Below are 18,188 nucleotides of genomic sequence, written 5' to 3'. Positions count from 1 at the left end.
TACCTTCAGTAATACTTTTGTTTTAAAGTCTATTTTGTCTGATGATAACATAACTATACTTACTTTCATATCACCTGATTTATGTTTTTCAATCCTTTAACTCTCAACCTATGTATATTTTTATGTTTTAGGTGATATCTCTTATAAATAGCTTTAACCTATCTGGATTTTGGTTTTATTTTTCGTTTTCTCTTTACTTACAATATTATGCTTTCACTGGTAAGTTGTGTAATATTTATATTTATATTGTTGATATATTTGTACTTAACATCTACCATTCTACTTTGTACTTTCTTCACCTCACTTTTTTTAGTAGTCTTATTTTTTTAGATTCTTCCCCTCATTACATTTTTCCCTCTTTTAGAATAGAAATCATATACTCCATTTCTACTCATACAATGATTATCTAGTATTTTTTAGAAACATATTTAAAGTGTAAAGTTAAGCAATACTTCTATCTTCTTCCTCTTTGATTGTTTCAAATCCAGTCACTGTCCCTCCCAAACCAACACATGTGCCATTGTTTTCCTGTATCTTAGTTCTATCTCCAAAAATTCTCAGCCATTATCTCCTTAAATGTCACCTCTGTTAGTTTCTCCATTATCTCCTTCTAGAACAATGATTAGACTATGTTGGACCTTCTGGTATCCTCCATGTCTCTCAAACTTTTCATTTGTTTTCCAGGTCTTCTCTATGTACTTTGTTCTGAGTACTTTCTTTTCATCTATATTCCAGTTAATTTTCTGTTCACTTGTGCCTAATCTTATCTGCCCATTTCTTCCCAGAGACAAGGACAAATCTAACACATATCCCCAATAACCACTAATGTAGGGAAGATTTATTTCATTGGTCACTTAAGGATGACATCCTAAGGGTGCCCAGCTCTTACATGGTGATTCTCCATTGAACTTTCCTCCTGCCTTAGGTGCCAAACTTTGTCTCCATTCCTTCACACACAGTCCTGTAAAATATAGTCCCTAAACCCCCAAGGATTATCAGATAACACCTGGGTAAATACCAATTCCAGTGTCGACTTAACACCAATTGGGTCACACTGTTATTTCTGAGTTCTGAGAAATTCCCTTCCTTTCCTACTATCTCAGACATATACCGAAAAGTCATTTTTGTTAATATTCCATGTAATATTTTAAGGTATGCTATTCCTGGAGAGTTTGCCATATTGCCAGTACTAGAAGTGGAAAGCTACTGATTTTCAGTGATCTTATATCCCCTCTGGTATCTTCCAGAACTCTTACTTTTCAAATAGTTTTCTGATCATTTCCTTTAAATTTTCTAGGTGGACAACCATATTTTGCCTTTCCCTTTCCACTATTAATAACCCCTACTATTTTTTCTTGTTTTAGTGGATTGGCTAAAACCTGCAATAGCAATGGCACTACACTTGTTTTTAGTGTAACATGGAAAAGATTACACCAAAATAAAATAGGAGAATATGGATATCATCTATTCACCTAATCCTCCATTTGAAATAGATGATCTAAGGACTTATATCTGCTCAAAACATGGCTTTAAGTTCAAACTAAAATTGGAAATTTAAACTATGTGTTATGGACTGAATGTTGTGTTCCCATCTAAATTTATATGTTGAAATCCTAACCCCCAATGTGATGGTATTAGTAATTAGGTCATGAGGGCAGAGCTCTTGTGAATGGGCTTAGATACTCCATAGAGAGTTCTCTTGCCCTGTCTGCTATGAGAGGACAGAGTGAGAAGACAGCTGTTTATGAAGCAGTAAGCAGTTTTCATTTTCATTATTTTGATCTTGAATCTTGATCTTGAACTTTCTAGCCTCCAAAACAGTGAGAAATAAATGTTTGTGGTTTAAGCCACCCAGCCTAGAGTATTTTTGTTATAGCAGCCTGAACAAACTAAGACACAGGGACAGTCCAAAGCCTTTTCACAAAATTGGAAACCAAAATCTCTAACACCGTATGTGAATAATCTTTAATCTACTTTATCAGTATGCCTAATCCCAATTCAGGGAAAATGTGTACTTTAAATATTTCTTGTAGTTTAGTGAATAATAAATTGTAAACTGAAACTAGCAATGTGAGTAGATTCATCATCATGTTAAAATGCATTTCTTCAGAATTTAACAAGGAAAAATGTACATTGAGAGTCCTAAACATGTACAGCATATACCGTAAAAAGAAAGTTAGAGGCACATTCTTCTTTATCTTTTCCAGCATACCAGTAAGCAAAATCAATAATGCCTAAAAGCATTTTATCTTAATTAGTAAAATTACCAGAACTGAATGATCACCCAAACTGAAACCATACTTTTAAATTAGTAGAGAAAGGTTCTGAACAACAACTCATGATTTCAGGTACAAATTAGTTTATTTGCCCTAAAATTTTATTTTTAAAAAATGTGTACAGCAATTCCTACACAAAACCTAATAGAAAAACTAACAAAGTACCAGTGGTTGAAAGTTTACATTGAAACTCTGGAATCCACTGTCCTGTAACAGCTTCACCATTAGCTGAAGTTCTCATGATACAGATCATTATTTCCTATTTCCTCCTATCTTTGTGATAGCTCATACATTGAAGCACAAAAGATTCTTACTGCAAGACAAACCATTTCGACTGCCATAATGCCATTCACAGAATGAATGACACTATACCACATCCTCCTCACTCTATTACAACAAAGTTCCATCATTGCTAACAGGTATGAATTTAATTAATGGACTGTGTCTCACTAGTGGATTTCAAACAGGTTTAGGGATCACTTTTATATCATAAATTAATTGTCAAGCTAGAAAAGACATTGTGACCATGTCAAACTGAAGAGCTAGGGAAAAAGGCATAAGAAAGGCTGCTTTAAATCTTTCTATTAAAGTTGAAATTGTTAAATGTTCCAAGGATAACTCTCATCTAGAATCAGATTTTCTTTTTGTAGGGATCCCACTGTTCATGAACCACCTATATAGTAGACATTCCCACTTAAGTTGGTATTAGCAATAAGCTGAAAAATCTCTGTACCTTCTACTCTGTTCCCTGGTTCCAAAAATAAAAGAAGAGTTTTAAATACAGCTGAACACCAACGTTCAGGAATATATTTCTGAAAAAAATTGTAAGTTGAAATCACATAACAGAGATATTAAATCTATTTTTTTAAATGAAGACAGAGAATATGCACCCCCATTTCATGAATTTTAAAGAATACTTAAACATAACATAGATGCAATAGTTTATAAAAACAAGCTTTTATCTACATATTCATGACAAGACATTCAAAAGGTACAAAAACCTTCAGAAAATAGGAAAGGACACCCAGTACGAAGTTTACAATTTCACGTTCCACCATCTACTTTCCTATTCCTTCTTTTCTTTCTAAAACCAAGATCCTTTCTCATGAGAAATCAGATGCAAGAAAGAAGGTGCATCCTATTCTTTCAGGAGAACTTCAAGTGGCTGGATTTGACAAAGTAGTTCCACCAAGTTAGTACCCAGAAAAGGTTTAGAATACCCTACTTGCTTAGTAGAAGAAATGGATTTAGAAAAAAGATGAGTAAAGGTAAGAAAATGGAATGGATAAAAAAGCAAATGCCAACCTGGACTACCTAAAAGCAGTATAATAATACTGTATCTAGAAGTGGAAAGGAAAGGGATCTGGAAACCTAGAGAAGGGAGCAGAAAGACTATAAAGAAAAATCTTCGATGTTTTTCCAATTTTACACCTATCATTTTTAATATTAAAATTTCATTTACCAGGGCACCTGGGTGGCTCAGTCGATTAAACAACTGGCTGTTGGTTTTGGCTCAGGTCATGATATCAGGACTCTGGGACTGAGCCCTGCATTGGGCTCCATGCTCAGTGGGGACTCTGCTTGAGGATTCTCTCCCTCTTCCTCTGCCCCACCCCCACTTGCTCTTTCTAAAATAAATAAATATTTTAAATTTTTTTCATTATGGGGACACCTGGGTGGCTCAGTCAGTTAAGCTGCTGCCTTCAGCTCAGGTCATGATCCCAGGGTCCTGGGATCTAGTCCCAAATCAGGCTCCTTGCTCAGCAGGGAGCCTGCTTCTTTCTCTGCCTCTGCCTGCCTGCTTGTGCATGTGCGCTCGCTCGCTCTCTCTCTCTCTCTCTCTCTCTGACAAATAAATAAATAAATAAGTAAAATCTTTAAAATTTTCATTATGGATAAAGAAAATGTGGCGTGCACACACACAATGGAATACTACTCAGCCATCAAAAAATGAAATCTTCCCATTTGCAACAATGTAGATGGAACTAGAGGGTATTATACTAAGTGAAATAAGTCAATCAGAGAAAGACAATTATCATATGATCTCACTGATATGTGGAATTTAAGAAACAAAAAAGAGGATCATAGGTGAAGAGAGGAAAAAATAAAACAAGACAAAATCAGAGAGGAAGACAAACCATAAGAAACTCTTAATCATAGGAAACAAACTGAGGGTTGCTGGAGGGGAGAAAGGTGGGGGAATGGGGTAACTGGGTGGTGGATATTAAGGAGGGCACATGATGTAATGAGCACTGAGTATTACATAAGACTGATGAATCATAGACCTGTATCTCTGAGACCAATAATACATTATATATTAATTGAATTGATTTTTAATTTTTTTCAAGATTTTATTTATTCATTTGACAGACAGATATCACAAGTAGGCAGAAAGGCAGGGAGAGAGAGAGGAAGGGAAGCAGGCTCCCTGCCACTCAGAGAGCCTGATGCGGGGCTCAATCCCAGGACCCTGGGATCATGACCTAAGCCGAAAGCAAAGGCTTTAACCCACTGAGCCACCCAGGCGCCCCTATTAATTGAATTTAAATTAAAAAGTTAGTAAATCCCCTAAAATAAAATAAAATAAATTGCATTTATCTTCAACATACTTTCCCTTTTTGTACCACCTTGGAGTCTTACTATCTCACCCCAGGCATCCACCCATCTCAAAACTGAAAGCCACCCAGGTATCCTTTTTAAAATCCAACCTCTATCCCAAGGAAAGAAACTGCCCCTTTCTTTTCCAATGTATCCCTTCCTTAATCAAAACTCATTTTCTCACGTGGCTTCCATTAGGAAAAGAACCTGAAACAAGTAAATCACTTTGAGAGCTTAAGCTTTGTAGAAGATACAAGTATTTTTAAATGGAATCTACTCAGTAGAATATAAATGGGGAGGGGCACCTGGGTGGCTCAGTCAGTTAAGCCTCTGACTCTTGATTCTGGCTCAGGTTACGATCCCAGGGTTGTGAGATCAAGCCCCATGTGGGGCGTGGAGCCTCTTAAGGTTCCCTCTCCCTCTGTCCCCTGTCCCTGCTCGCATGCACATGCATGCTTTCTCTCTCTCTCTCTGTCTCAAAAAAAAAAAAAAAAGAATATAAATGGCAGACTATCTATATAAGGGATATTTTAGAGCAATGGTGGTATCTCAGACTCTTGTCTACTATAGGGCTAAAATTTTATTCATTTACTTAATCACTCAGCAAATACTAACTAGAAGCATAGAGAATAAACTTGATATCCTACCTCTGAAAACTTGCTAATTTATATTGTAGATTTAACAGGAACAAATGAAAGGAAAGCTAGAAAAAAATAGGTGAAAATGGAACTTTCGGTAAAGATGATAAATATATGTATGCACGTATGCTCTAACTTCCACAAACCATTTACTACCATTCCTGCCCTCCGGCCACTTTATACTTGCCTTGGCATCATTAAATTACCACTAACTAATTGCTAACTGATCACATTCTTTCCTGCTGAAACCAGATAGAGACTCAGAATTTTTCCACATTATGTTCCAGGTAACCAGTTGATATTTAAGATGGAAACAATGTGAGATCTTAAAGGGAGTAGTCAGGCATCTGGGAAGAAAAAATTTAAAAGATGACAGAATGAACCACTTACATTCACTCTAGAGGAGTAACACAATAAGAGTTACATTTTTTTTTTAAGATTTTATTTATTTATTTGACAGACAAAGATCACAAGTAGGCAGACAGGCAGGCAGAGAGAGGAGGAAGCAGGCTCCCCGCTAAGCAGAGAGCCTGATGTGGGGCTCGATCCCAGGACCCTGGAACCATGACCTGAGCCGAAGGCAGAGGCTTTAACCCACTGAGCCACCCAGGTACCCCAAGAGTTACATTTTATGTCATGCAGCACTGCATGCAGAAGGTAGTTTACAGATACTGTCTTTCGATGAAACCTTACAACAATCCTATGAGGCAAGTGCTATCTCCATTTTACAGTTAAGAAAAGTGGAAGTCTATCCCCAGCCTCCTCTCTGCTTATCTAAATCCCTTTCTTCCCTGGCAGCCTCCAGACCAGCTCTCCAAAATCATTTCCTCTTCTTATCTTCTCAAGGATCTAACACTTACCAAATGTTATCCTGTATGACCATATTCCCCTTACTTAATGTAACTGGTACTCAAAACTTATGTTTATATAATGACCAAAACAATTTTCTAAATAGCTAAATAGTCAAAAGTAAATAGATACTGAAGGAAACCTGCAAACCCTATATTTGGCCATCCAGGCATTTGTAGTGCAGTAAAATATTATTTATTATAAGAAATTAGGGGTCCCTGGATGGCTGAGTCGTTAAGCTTCTGCCTTCAGCTCAGGTAGTGATCCCAGGGTCCTGGAATTGAGCCACATCAGGCTCCCTCATTGGCGGGAAGCTTGCTTCTCCCTCTCCCACTCCCCCTGCTTGTGTTACTGCTCTCACTCTCTCTCTCTGTCAAAAAATAAATAAAATCTTTGAAAAATGAAAGAAAGAAGGAAGGAAGAAAGGGAGGAAGGGAGCGAGGGAGGGAGAAAGAAAGAAAGAGAAAAGAAAAGAAAAGAGAGGAGGGAAAGAAAGGAAAGGATGGAAGAAATTAGCCACTTATTAGCTGTGGCCTTGAACAAGCTGTTTTTATATGACATATAAACTCTTCAAATGTCATACTTTATATGAAGTAGTTTAAGATCAGAAAGCTAAAGCTGCTCAAAGTTAAACAGCTAGCAGCAACAAAAGCAGTAAGAATTTGAGACTAGACCTGTTTATTTTAAGTTCCATATTATTTCCATGCACATATCCAAAGAACCAGGGTGCTGAAGATCATGCAAATACATATATGATCAGAAGATAAGATACAGTTGGAAGGTTAGCTAATAGAGATTTTCCTTCTATTGCTTTATGACACCCAGACAAGTTCTGTGAAATGATTTAACAGCGCTCTGATACACCAAGTTATTCCATAAGTAATGTGAATTCTCTTTTAAGTCAATTTTTAAGTCAGTTACAAGTTCTTAGGATTACTAGCATTACAGTAGACTGTTTCGGTTATTCTGACATAACTTTTAACCAAATTTTTGTAATCCCCAATCCTTCTGTTTATATGGTGACTTTTCAGCCTTCTTATCTTATTTATATCTCAAATAAGACTGGTGTTCTTCTATTAGCCCTCCTGGCTTCTTTAAATCTCAATTGCATTTTAAGCAGCAATAGTTAACTGCAACTACAAAGGGTTCTGGAGCTGGGATTTGAAACATATTAATAATACATGCCCACAAGCCAGTGACCAAAAAAAGGCATTTAGCAGAAAGTCAGCAAAACAGGAGTGACATACTAGTACTAGAAAAAGATACCTTAGCCTTATGACAAGGGCTTAACACAAAACTTCTTATTGTACTAAAATACCTGTTAATGCGTATGCTGTGAAGCAAAAAAAAAAAAAAAAAGTCTAAATACAGAAAAATAAAGACAAGGGACACGTGCGTGGCTCAGTCAGTTCAGCGGCTCACTCTTGTTTTTCAGCTCAGGTCATGATCTCATGGGTCATGGGATTGAGCCCCAGCCAGGCTCCGTGCTCAGAGGGAGTCTGCTTCAAGATTCTCTTCCTCTCCTTCTCCCCCACAGTCCTGCCTGTGAGTGTGCTCTCTCTCAAATAAACAAATAAATCTTTTTTTAAAAAATGAAGACAAAATTATGACTGCCATTATAAAAGTCCCAATTAAGAACATAAACAGAATATAACAGAGAAAATAACTAGATGTACAACCAAAGACAAAACTACTGGCTTCACTGTGGACTTTATATCAACGTGGTTAAAAAAATTTCATAGACTCAATTTGTTTTAAGAGGAAAAGAAAAGACAAAACATAGAAATGAAAAACTATTTTAAGAAGACAACTAAAGAAACTGATCTAACATAACAAAAATGATGTAGTAAAAAGACACAGCTGTAGAATATAAATAAATTACAATAAAAACTATAAAATAAAAGATAATACATTTATAAAACTCAGGGGCCAACTCCCTTCCATAAATATTTTGTGTATACAATAAAAGCCTTAGTACATTACCCATTTAGTTATACTAGAGATCTGGTGGCTCATATGAATAGCCCATATATCAGAGTACATATACAGGAAATCAGAGGGAAGAAGGAATAGCAAGTATTGTCACTGATGTCTGTGACCCCACAGTAAACTAGACACTGTACAGAAAGGTAATGAAACACTGCAATATCAGATAGTTGTGTGATTTGGTTAAAGGGCTACCATTAAAGTATTTCTAGAATAGTAAGTGCTTTTAAAAATTCCATTCTACATCATTTAGGATTAAAAGTCATTAATTTATATAATAGCTGTAACCCTAACAAACACTAAATATAAATTATAATTCTTTAAAAATGAACTTTATCTTATTCATTTATTCATTTATTTAGTGTTTATTGAAACACTAATCACTTAAGAGAATTCTATCCATTCATTCACTCATTCACTTAGTATATAGTATCAATTAAACACTTCAAAATTTAAAATCACAAAGTTAACAGGTCAGATTGTCTAGTATGTTTGATCTCTTAACCAACACAAAACAAAACATTTCCAGCACCTTTAAAAACAAATACACACATAGTGTCCCAAGGATTATAAAACTTTTTCCTAAACTGAATATAAAACTATTAATAATAGATCTGTTTCATAACTAAAGATATCATGTTTACCAAGACATGGTTTAGGGATAGTGATTATCAGTCAGAGAGAGTCAAGAAAGGATCATAGGGGCTCCCAGCAGAGTTCTACCTGGCTAGCATGCTAAATTTCTTCTTACATTACTAGGACTTTTCAAGCCCATTACTTTTCTTGGCAACGCAATATATCATGCATTCCTTCCACTGCTTTAAGCAACCTCCTAACACAACATTTAATCACCTGCTTTAAGCTGGTGATATTCTGTACACTATATTCAGATTCAACTAACCTCTTTTTTTTTTTTTAAGATTTTATTTATTTATTTGACAGAGAGAGAGATCACAAGTAGGCAGAGAGGCAGGCAGAGAGAGAGGGAGAGAGGGAAGCAGGCTCCCTGCTGAGCAGAGAGACAGATGTGGGGTCAATCCCAGGACCCTGAGATCATGACCTGAGCCGAAGGCAGAGGCTTAACCAACTGAGCCACCCAGGCGCTCCTCAACTAACCTCTTTACTGACTGATTGGATTCTGGTTTTTTCTCTTATCTTTCTCATCTGACTCATGCCACAATACTACATTATTTTTATTGACAGGAAAGATTCAACAAAGAAATTAGTTTGTAGTTTACTGCTGTTGCTCTTACAAAATGATATTCAACAATTAGGTATGATGTAAATCATGACTATAAAACATAACCTTACATGCCCACCATTATTTATTACTTGACTTTCATGGCTGGCTACTTACACAGCCTTACTAACTACTCTAAAAGGTTGGAGATAATCTTTTCAAAGAGTGATCAGCTATCATAGTAAGGCCAAGAAACAGTCCCTATTTTCAATGGCTAGCAATAAACAACATAGCAAATAGTGAACATAAACATTACAATAGCCAAACTGCCAAAACTGTGAGAGTTTTTGAAAGTGGGTAAGCCTAAATGAAGTTTCAACGTGTAAATTCAAGTATCTCACAGTAACTGCAGTTTGTCGATTCCTCAGAGCTAAAGTAACTTAAGATGTTGGGGGAAAAAAATCGATGGTGGGGACAAAAAAATCACAGACAATCAATAGGGAAATAAGAGATTAAAGGAATCTGATGAACCCAGTTGTTTCTTTACTTACTTCCATAACTATGGGGGTTGAGTAACTATACCATAAAGAAGTAAGGAAGTGTAAAGAACTGATTCTATCCCTTTTCTCCTTTATTGCCTTGCTCACCATTTTGTACTGGGTAATTAAAAATGCATTCACTACATCACTTCAGAATATGCCAAGAAATAATATTCAAACTTGGGCAACTTTTATTTAAGTGGCATATTGACAAAGTGACCCATGACCCCAAAAATAACTAGAATGGTCATCCTACTCAAAACTGTATTAATGGGAGAAAAAGCTGAAAGCTGGAAACTACATACCTGAGAAAAAAACTTGAGGCTGCAATCATGGTGTACAAATATCTCACAAGTTATCAAAAGAAAATAGGTTAGGTGGTTCTCACAAGGACAGAACTAGTGAAAGCACGTCAAAGTTATAAGGTGGCAGATTTTTGTTCAAAACAGTAACGTTAAATAGACCTGTCATGAAATAGCAAAATCTCCCTCACTGGAGATGTTTAGACAGGAGCCAGATCACCACCTATCATACTTTTGTGGATTCCATAATTTTATAATACCACAAACCGAGAGTTTCACAGACAGCTAAAGGTACAGAGCAGCAGCCATTTTAACTCATGTTCCTAATTTGTTGATAATTAAATGTTCTCAGTCTCTGTTTATAACAAGGAATGCCTCATTTCCACTAAGGTTCTTCTTAATGACTTACAGAAAGACTGAATTAATTACCTATCTATGTCTATTTAATAAGTTAAAAGTAGAAGAGGCATGTAACATACAGCTGACATAGAAATACAGCTTACATATAAATCACTGCCACTATTATGTTTCAGAGTTGAATAAACCACTTCGATATACATCAATATTTTATTCTCTTTCCCTCTGGTAATTCTTCTCGTCTGATAATTTTCTTATACACAAATACATTGTGGGCTACAGAGTATCTAGATTCTAGCCTACTACTCTGGGCAAACTTTGTTTTTTGTATCACCCTCCTTATCTGTAACACAAATTTGCACATGAATTTAATGGAATCTAGAAAATATAACATTATCCCTTCCTCCCTCCTTTCATCAATCCTTCAGTGCATACACAGAATACTACTTAGGAGTAACTATATGCATACAGAAAGGCAAGCAGATGACAATTTATAAGATGGATTTTTCTCTCATTTCAAATCCTAGGATTGAGTCTTGAAACACCTCTGTTTCTGAACGCAAGGTCCAGGCAACTACTATAACCCTGTCTTTGTTGATTATCTGTCACTCACCCTTCCAGTTCACCCTGTCCTCAGACCTGGGGAGACTCCTGTATAGACTGCATCAAAAGCAGAGCAGAAAGAGGAAGGAGAGAGAGGTCAGGGTATTTCATTTCCTTGTTTTTCTCTCAGTGGGGTGGTCTTGGGCTGGCTGGGTCCCTCCACTGAGTGTCAATCACTGCTTCTCCCAAGGCAGACATCTCTATAGGACTGTCTCCTTCCAGATTTGGATATGTTTCCTCTCTTAACCTCTTCAGGCTGGAAGCGGTAATTGCTCACTGTTAATCAACAGTTATTCTATCTAATATAAATAGTCCATCTCAAATAATCATGTCTTTTTGTTGGAAAGTGGCCCCAAGAAAAAGATTCTCAAAATGAGACCAAAGTTATTCTAAAATGAAGGGACTATCTCTATAATGGAAAAAAATGGGACCACTAGAAATGTACTTCACATTATCAAGATTCATGATTATACAAATTAGATGAAGAGCAAAGCTGGGACACCCAGTAGAGCGGTGGCTAATTTTGGCAATTTGACCATGGGTATCCAGATAAATGATTTAACATTATTTGGGGTGTACCTGTGAGAATAAGATTAACATCTGAATCAATAAATAGAGTAAAATAGATTATCCTCCCTAGGTAAGCTTCATCCAATCCACTGAAGACCGGAATAGAACAAAAAGGCAGAATGAGGCAGAATTTGTTCTCTTTGCCAGTCAGCTGCCTTCAGAGTCAGACTGCAATTTACACCATTGGTTCTCCTGGTTCTCAGGCCTTTGGACACATACTAGAACTACTCAAAACAGCTCTCTTGAGTCTCCAGCTTGCTAAATGTAGGTCTTGGGACTTCTCAGTCTCCTTAACCATGTAAGCCAATGCTTTTATATCTATCTGTATCTCTTGATTCTGGTTTTCTGAAGAACCCAGATTAATACAGGTGGCTGTGACACTATACTGCTATGAAAACAAAAGTAACTGCAAAGATGGCAAACTCATCCGAATTCTTAGTGCCCTAGAGAATATATAGGAAAAGGAAAAGAAAAAGTAAAAACTATGACTATAACTTTGCTTCTGGTGATAAAAGAGTAGCAGGAACAGAACTGACCCCCTAATCATCACCACCACTACGCCCCAATACACACATACTTTACAAAACAGAACAAAACATGTAAAAGTATGTTTTTAGACATGCCACAATAGGCAGGGGGACCATGATCCCTGAAAGAAGAGAAACAAGAAAATGAGTCCTATGACTGCTACAGTATACTGCCCTAGAAGCAGTTTCCAAGCTGTAGCCCAGGGAGGGGAAATTCAAACGAACCCCAGGAAGCTTGCTGAGCTGAGACAACAGAATCAGTTAGGCAAGGCAAAGGCAGCTAGAATTTATAAGGTAGAATATCAGAGAGAAAGGAGCAACACAAAGAACTCAAGAGAACCACAGAGGGTATCTATGGAGTCTCTGGCTGAGTATTCATCTGCACAGGAGTGAAAGAAAATTCCACAGGACTGATGAAAGAATCAGTGGAGAGCTGTACACTGTACAATTCCCCCAAATGGCACACAGCTGGAATACTTGCGTTTCCACCAGCCAAAGAGGAGAGATCTCACAATACATGGTAAAGTGCTCAGAAATGTACTACTATAGTACTGGAGTATATTAGCCATAGACTAAAGACTGCTCTGGACCCACCCAGGCAAAGTTTAAAAGAATCAAATAGATTACAAGTAACTTAACTGCATACAACAGAAACTGGCAAACTTTTCAGTAAAGGACAAGACGGGCTTTTGTACATGGACAGACCTCTTGAAGTGGGCAGAGTGTGTCAAGATATTTAGGACAGTTGAGGCTGAACAAAATCATATTCAATTAAAGAAGGAAATACTTGGGGAGACCTTGCCAACTATCTTCCCAAAACCATTCCCATTCATTATATAAACTAAGGCTAGAAGAGTTTAAAACAACTTGCCCAGAGTACACAAAAGTAATAACGTAAGTTATAGTCAGGATCTGACTGCAAGTCTCTTAGACTCTAAAGCCCTACTGTAGCTTACTGCCCACCTTGTAATTAAGTCGTTTGCTCTGTAACAGATAAATTTCATCAGATCATGCTATTAACCAATTAATGCACTTTCTGTTACCATTGACCATTTGTAAAGATAGGGAAAAGCAGTTAACATGTATTAAGAACCCTTAAATTTATTAACTCACTTATTTTTTCATACTGCCTTCAAAGTTGTGGAACTTGCCCAGGAATACACAGCACTGAGCACTGTCATGGGAACTGGGGGATGGGTCAGCCTGAACGAAAGCCCAAGACCTTTCCAACACAGCGTGTTGGCTTAAAAGAAACACAAATGACAGTCCTCAGATCAGTCCAAAGAAAAGGAGTAAAAGAAAAAGTATGTCCCAAACCACAGAAAGGGAAAAGGGAATATAAACGGGAAAAGGGATGAATAGAATTTGAGAAGGAAAAATGGTAATTGAGAAATATGATGTGTTCTCTCTGTACCTTGGCACATATTATTTCCCCATTTCTACTAAGGTACAATTTAAGTCTAGTATCTTCACGGAGCTATTCTCCACTTCCCCAGCCCTCAATCTTACCCTCATGGGTCTCCTATATATCCTTTAAATCAGTTATGTGATAGCACAGAATACATTATATTGCTACTTCTGAGTGTTTTATTAATCAGGTTATAAGCAGCTTGAAGACAACTTTGTATCTTACAGTCTAGATTCCAACAAGAATACAGTGTTTTTGTTGATGAAAATCATATTCAAGTATTACATTTTTTAAAAATTATTTAGAAGTTTTTTAAAAACAAGTTATCGCCCCAGGTACCTTAATGCCAGTACAATAAACAAAATAAATGGAGAGAAAAAACTAGTTCAAGTCTCTACAGGATTGTTTACAAAGTGCCACATCTAAAATATTATTACCAGACTTCAAACATAAACTTTAAAGCACTAACTTCTACATCTTTTTTTTTAAAGGAAAAAAATGAGGCAAATAATTTTGTGAAATCCGTAATAAGAATTACTAAACTAGAAAGTAAGACTTCCGAGTTCTGGTTGAAGAACCTTCCATTAAGCCAACAGTTCTCCAAGTACGGTCACTGGTCCTCTGGAGATCCTCAAGAACCTTTCAGATGATCCAAGAGGATAAAACTATTTTCATAAAATATTAAGATATTATTGGCTTTTAACTGAGTAGACTTTTGCACTGATGGTTCAAAAACAGTAGTAGGTAAGACTGCCAGCACCTCAGTAGAAACCAAGGCAGTGGCAGAACCAAACTGTATTTAACAGTCATCATATTCACCACCATGCACAACAGTAAAAATAAAAGCCAATTTCACTCTAGAATGTCCTCAATGAAGTAGTGGTAAGTATTTAATTTATGAAATCCTGACCCTTGAGTGCATGTCTTTTTAACAGTCTGTGTGACAAATGAGAGGTACACATAAAGCACCTCTGCCATGCTCGGCATTACAATGGCTGTTCCAATGGCTGTCTCAGGGGGACAAACACTTGTGTAACTGTTTAAGTTGTAAGCTAAACGAGATGTATTTTTTCAGAGAATACCATTTTTACTTGAAAGACAAACTGACAGACATATGATACTGTTCAGATTTGGATACAGCCCCCAGTTACTACTACCATTTCCAGTCTCCATCTGAGATTACAAAGAAACAAAAGTCAGCAGAGAGGAAGGAGGAAGGTTATAGAGCAGACAAGGCAAGCCTCAGCCAGTGAAGACAAAGGACTATTTTGGGGTGGAAGTAGCAGAAGGATGGGAGATTAAATTGTGATTTATAAATACATTCCACATACATATTTTGTTTATGACAGATGGAATATCACCCATAGTTTAAATGTTTGTTTTTTGTTCTATATCAAAATTTAAAACAAAATTTAAAAGATAAATATAATCTCTTTCTCTCTCTCTCTCTAATATGACCAAGTCTCTTGCTCTTTTTTGTGCCTTATGGTTGAAAGTCTTATCAGGGTCCAGATCTGGCTGGACTACATCACAGAAAGATGCTAAGCGAAGCAAGTCAATTAGAGAAAGACAATGATCATATGATCTCTCTGATATGAGGAATTTGAGAGGCAGGGTGGGGATCGTGGGGGATAGGGAGGGAAGAAATGAAACAAGATGGGACCCGGGAGGGAGACAAACCATAAGAGCCTCTTAATCTCAGGAAACAACCTGAGGGTTGCTGAGGGAGGTGGGGAGGGATAGGGTGGATGGGTTATGGACATGGGGAGGGTATGTGCTATGTGAGTGCTGTGAATTGTATAAGGCTGATGAGTCACAGACCTGTACCCAATAATACACTTTATGTTAATTAAAATATATATATATATATATATATATTTTTTTTTTTTTTTTTTTAAATGGGTGCCTGGGTGCCTCAGTCATTAAGCATCTGCCTTCTGCTCAGGTCATGATCCCAGGGTCCTGGGATCAAGCCCCGCATCAGACTCCCTGCTCGGTGGGAAGCCTGCTTCTCTCTCTCCTATCCCCCCTGCTTGTGTTCCTGCTCTCACTGTCTCCCTCTCTGTGAAAGAAATAAATAAAATCTTTAAAAAAAAAAAAAAAAGAAGAAGAAGTTCCTCTCTTTTTCCACGATCCTCTGTTTCTACCTTCCCATAGTACATAGGGTGCTAACATTTTCCATGTCCCCCCAGACTGTAAGCTCCTCAAGAACAGAGTTTACACCTTACTCACCTTTATTTCCTAGAACATAGCACAGTATCATTATAGACATGTTCAATAACTGCTTCCCAAATGATTGATTTCCCAATGATCATATATACTTTATAAAATAAATTTCCTTAAGAAGCAAAACACAAGTTGTACTATCTTCAAAATAGTAGTTGGAAGACATTGTTAAATTTAAAATATAATTTTAAATTATTACCTTATTTAGCCACTCTGAAAATGTTTACTTACCACTTCCTCCTAAAACTTCCTCTTGGCTTCTAAGGGGCAGCATCTTCCTTGTCTTCTTTCTACTTCTCTGGTCAGTCCTTCTCAGTCTTTTTCTGATCCCTTTAGGTTAACCTCCCCAAATTCTACCCTCAGTCCTATACCTGACTCCATTTGTAACTCTTTTGGGCTATCATATCTAAGTGAGAATTTCTCAACCACAGCATAACTCACATTTTGGACCAGGTAACAATTTGTTGTAAGGGGATGTTTTGTGCACTGCAGGGTGTTTTAGCAGCATCCCTGGCCTCTACCCAGTAGATCCCTCATTTGTGACAATCAAAATTCCCAATTCATTGCCAAATGTCTCCTGAGGGAAAAATCACTCCAGGCTGAAAATCAGTCATCTAAACTAACAACTTCAAATATCATACACATACGCAAACACTGCTAACTGTATTGTTAACACAACCTCTCTCCTGAACAATATATTCCAACACCTGTTGACTCTCTTTGGACATCAAATTCAATAAGCCTTAACTCATTACTGTTTTCCTTAAATTTATGCCTTTTTCCTCTCTGCTCTATCCTGATGAATGATACAACTGTCTAAACAATCACTCAACCCAGAAATCCAGAAGCCATCCTAGAGACATTTTTCCCAGTAATATTCAATGAATTACAAACCCTATTCTTTCAATCTCTTAAATACCTTCCAATTAGGTCCCTTCCCCTCCAGTTCACAGACTTAAATCAAGCCTTATCACATCTCACCTGGATCACTTTAATAGTATCCTAACTGGCCCTACCCACCCCCATTCGGTGGTCCTATTATCTTTCCTCCACAACTGCGGCCAAAATGATCTTCCTAAGATACAGAACTGATAGTGTCACTCCCCTCCCTAAAATCCATGACAGTTTCTCATTGCCTGTGAGTTACACTTCAGTTCCTCAAACAAGCACAAGAAGGCATTTATGATAAGACCATCACCTATCTTTCTGGGCCCAATCTTTCTCCTACAACTCCACAGAGAATCTCCACAGCGATTCCACAGAAGAATATCCACAGAGATTCTTCACTTCTGCCATACCAAGCAGTTTGCATTCTGCGGGCTTTTGACACATGATATTCCTTCTGCCTGGAATCTCCTCCTCCCTTTCAATCCCCAACCCCCTCTTACAACAAACTCCTGGCTTATCCATTTTTAAAAATTTAGCTCAAAAATCATTCCTCCAAGAAGATCTCTCTAAATTCCCTGTTTTAGAATCCTCATCTCAGTTCACAAAGAAGCATGCCCACACTTATTTTATAGCATTTATTTATGCTTATTATGCTTATGATCACTGGCTAGTGTATCTACTATAAGCTCCAAGATAATGGGTATCAAACCTTATTTGATCTGACAATCAACAAATCAAATATTTCTCATGCTTACTAACTATATAATATGCCCATTAATATTTGCTAAGTAAACAGAAATACCTCTGCAAGCATACCACTCTCCCCAAATAATGTGTTCACCAATCAGGAAGCTCCTGCCTCCCTTTTTAAGACCAAATAACATTGTATTCTGTGTGTTTACCACATTTTGCTTATCTAATCATCTCCCAATAGATACTGGATAGCTTCCACATAATGGAATAATGAATAGTGAATTCATAATCATAACAGTGAATAATGCTACTATGAACATGGGGATACAAAAACTATCCAATTTTGACAACAAAAATCTCATTTCAATCCATAACCCTGTATGCACACCATATACACAAAATCTAGAGTAGAGATCCAGAAGGAAAGTGAAAAAGATTACTTTTTTTTTTTTTTGTAACATGTCTAATCTCTTCTAAGTTAGCCTAACCAAATCTAGACTATCAAAACTTTTCTTGCCTCTTAGTACAGTCTTCTTTTTTATGGCTTT

At 37.0% G+C, this 18,188-nt stretch overlaps 1 protein-coding gene across 1 annotated transcript in view; it reads right to left on the bottom strand.

Moving 5' to 3' along the window:
- The window catches only part of NUBPL (NUBP iron-sulfur cluster assembly factor, mitochondrial), a 200,773-nt gene that overhangs the window by 131,624 nt on the left and 50,961 nt on the right, over positions 1-18,188 (bottom strand). The gene's annotated exons all lie outside the window — the stretch shown is intronic.

Source organism: Martes martes, assembly GCF_963455335.1.
Source record: "Martes martes genome assembly, chromosome: 7".
In the NCBI taxonomy this organism is placed as follows: Eukaryota; Metazoa; Chordata; class Mammalia; order Carnivora; family Mustelidae; genus Martes; species Martes martes.
Note: the sequence above shows the minus strand (reverse complement) of the source record. Positions and strands in the feature narration are given on the sequence as shown.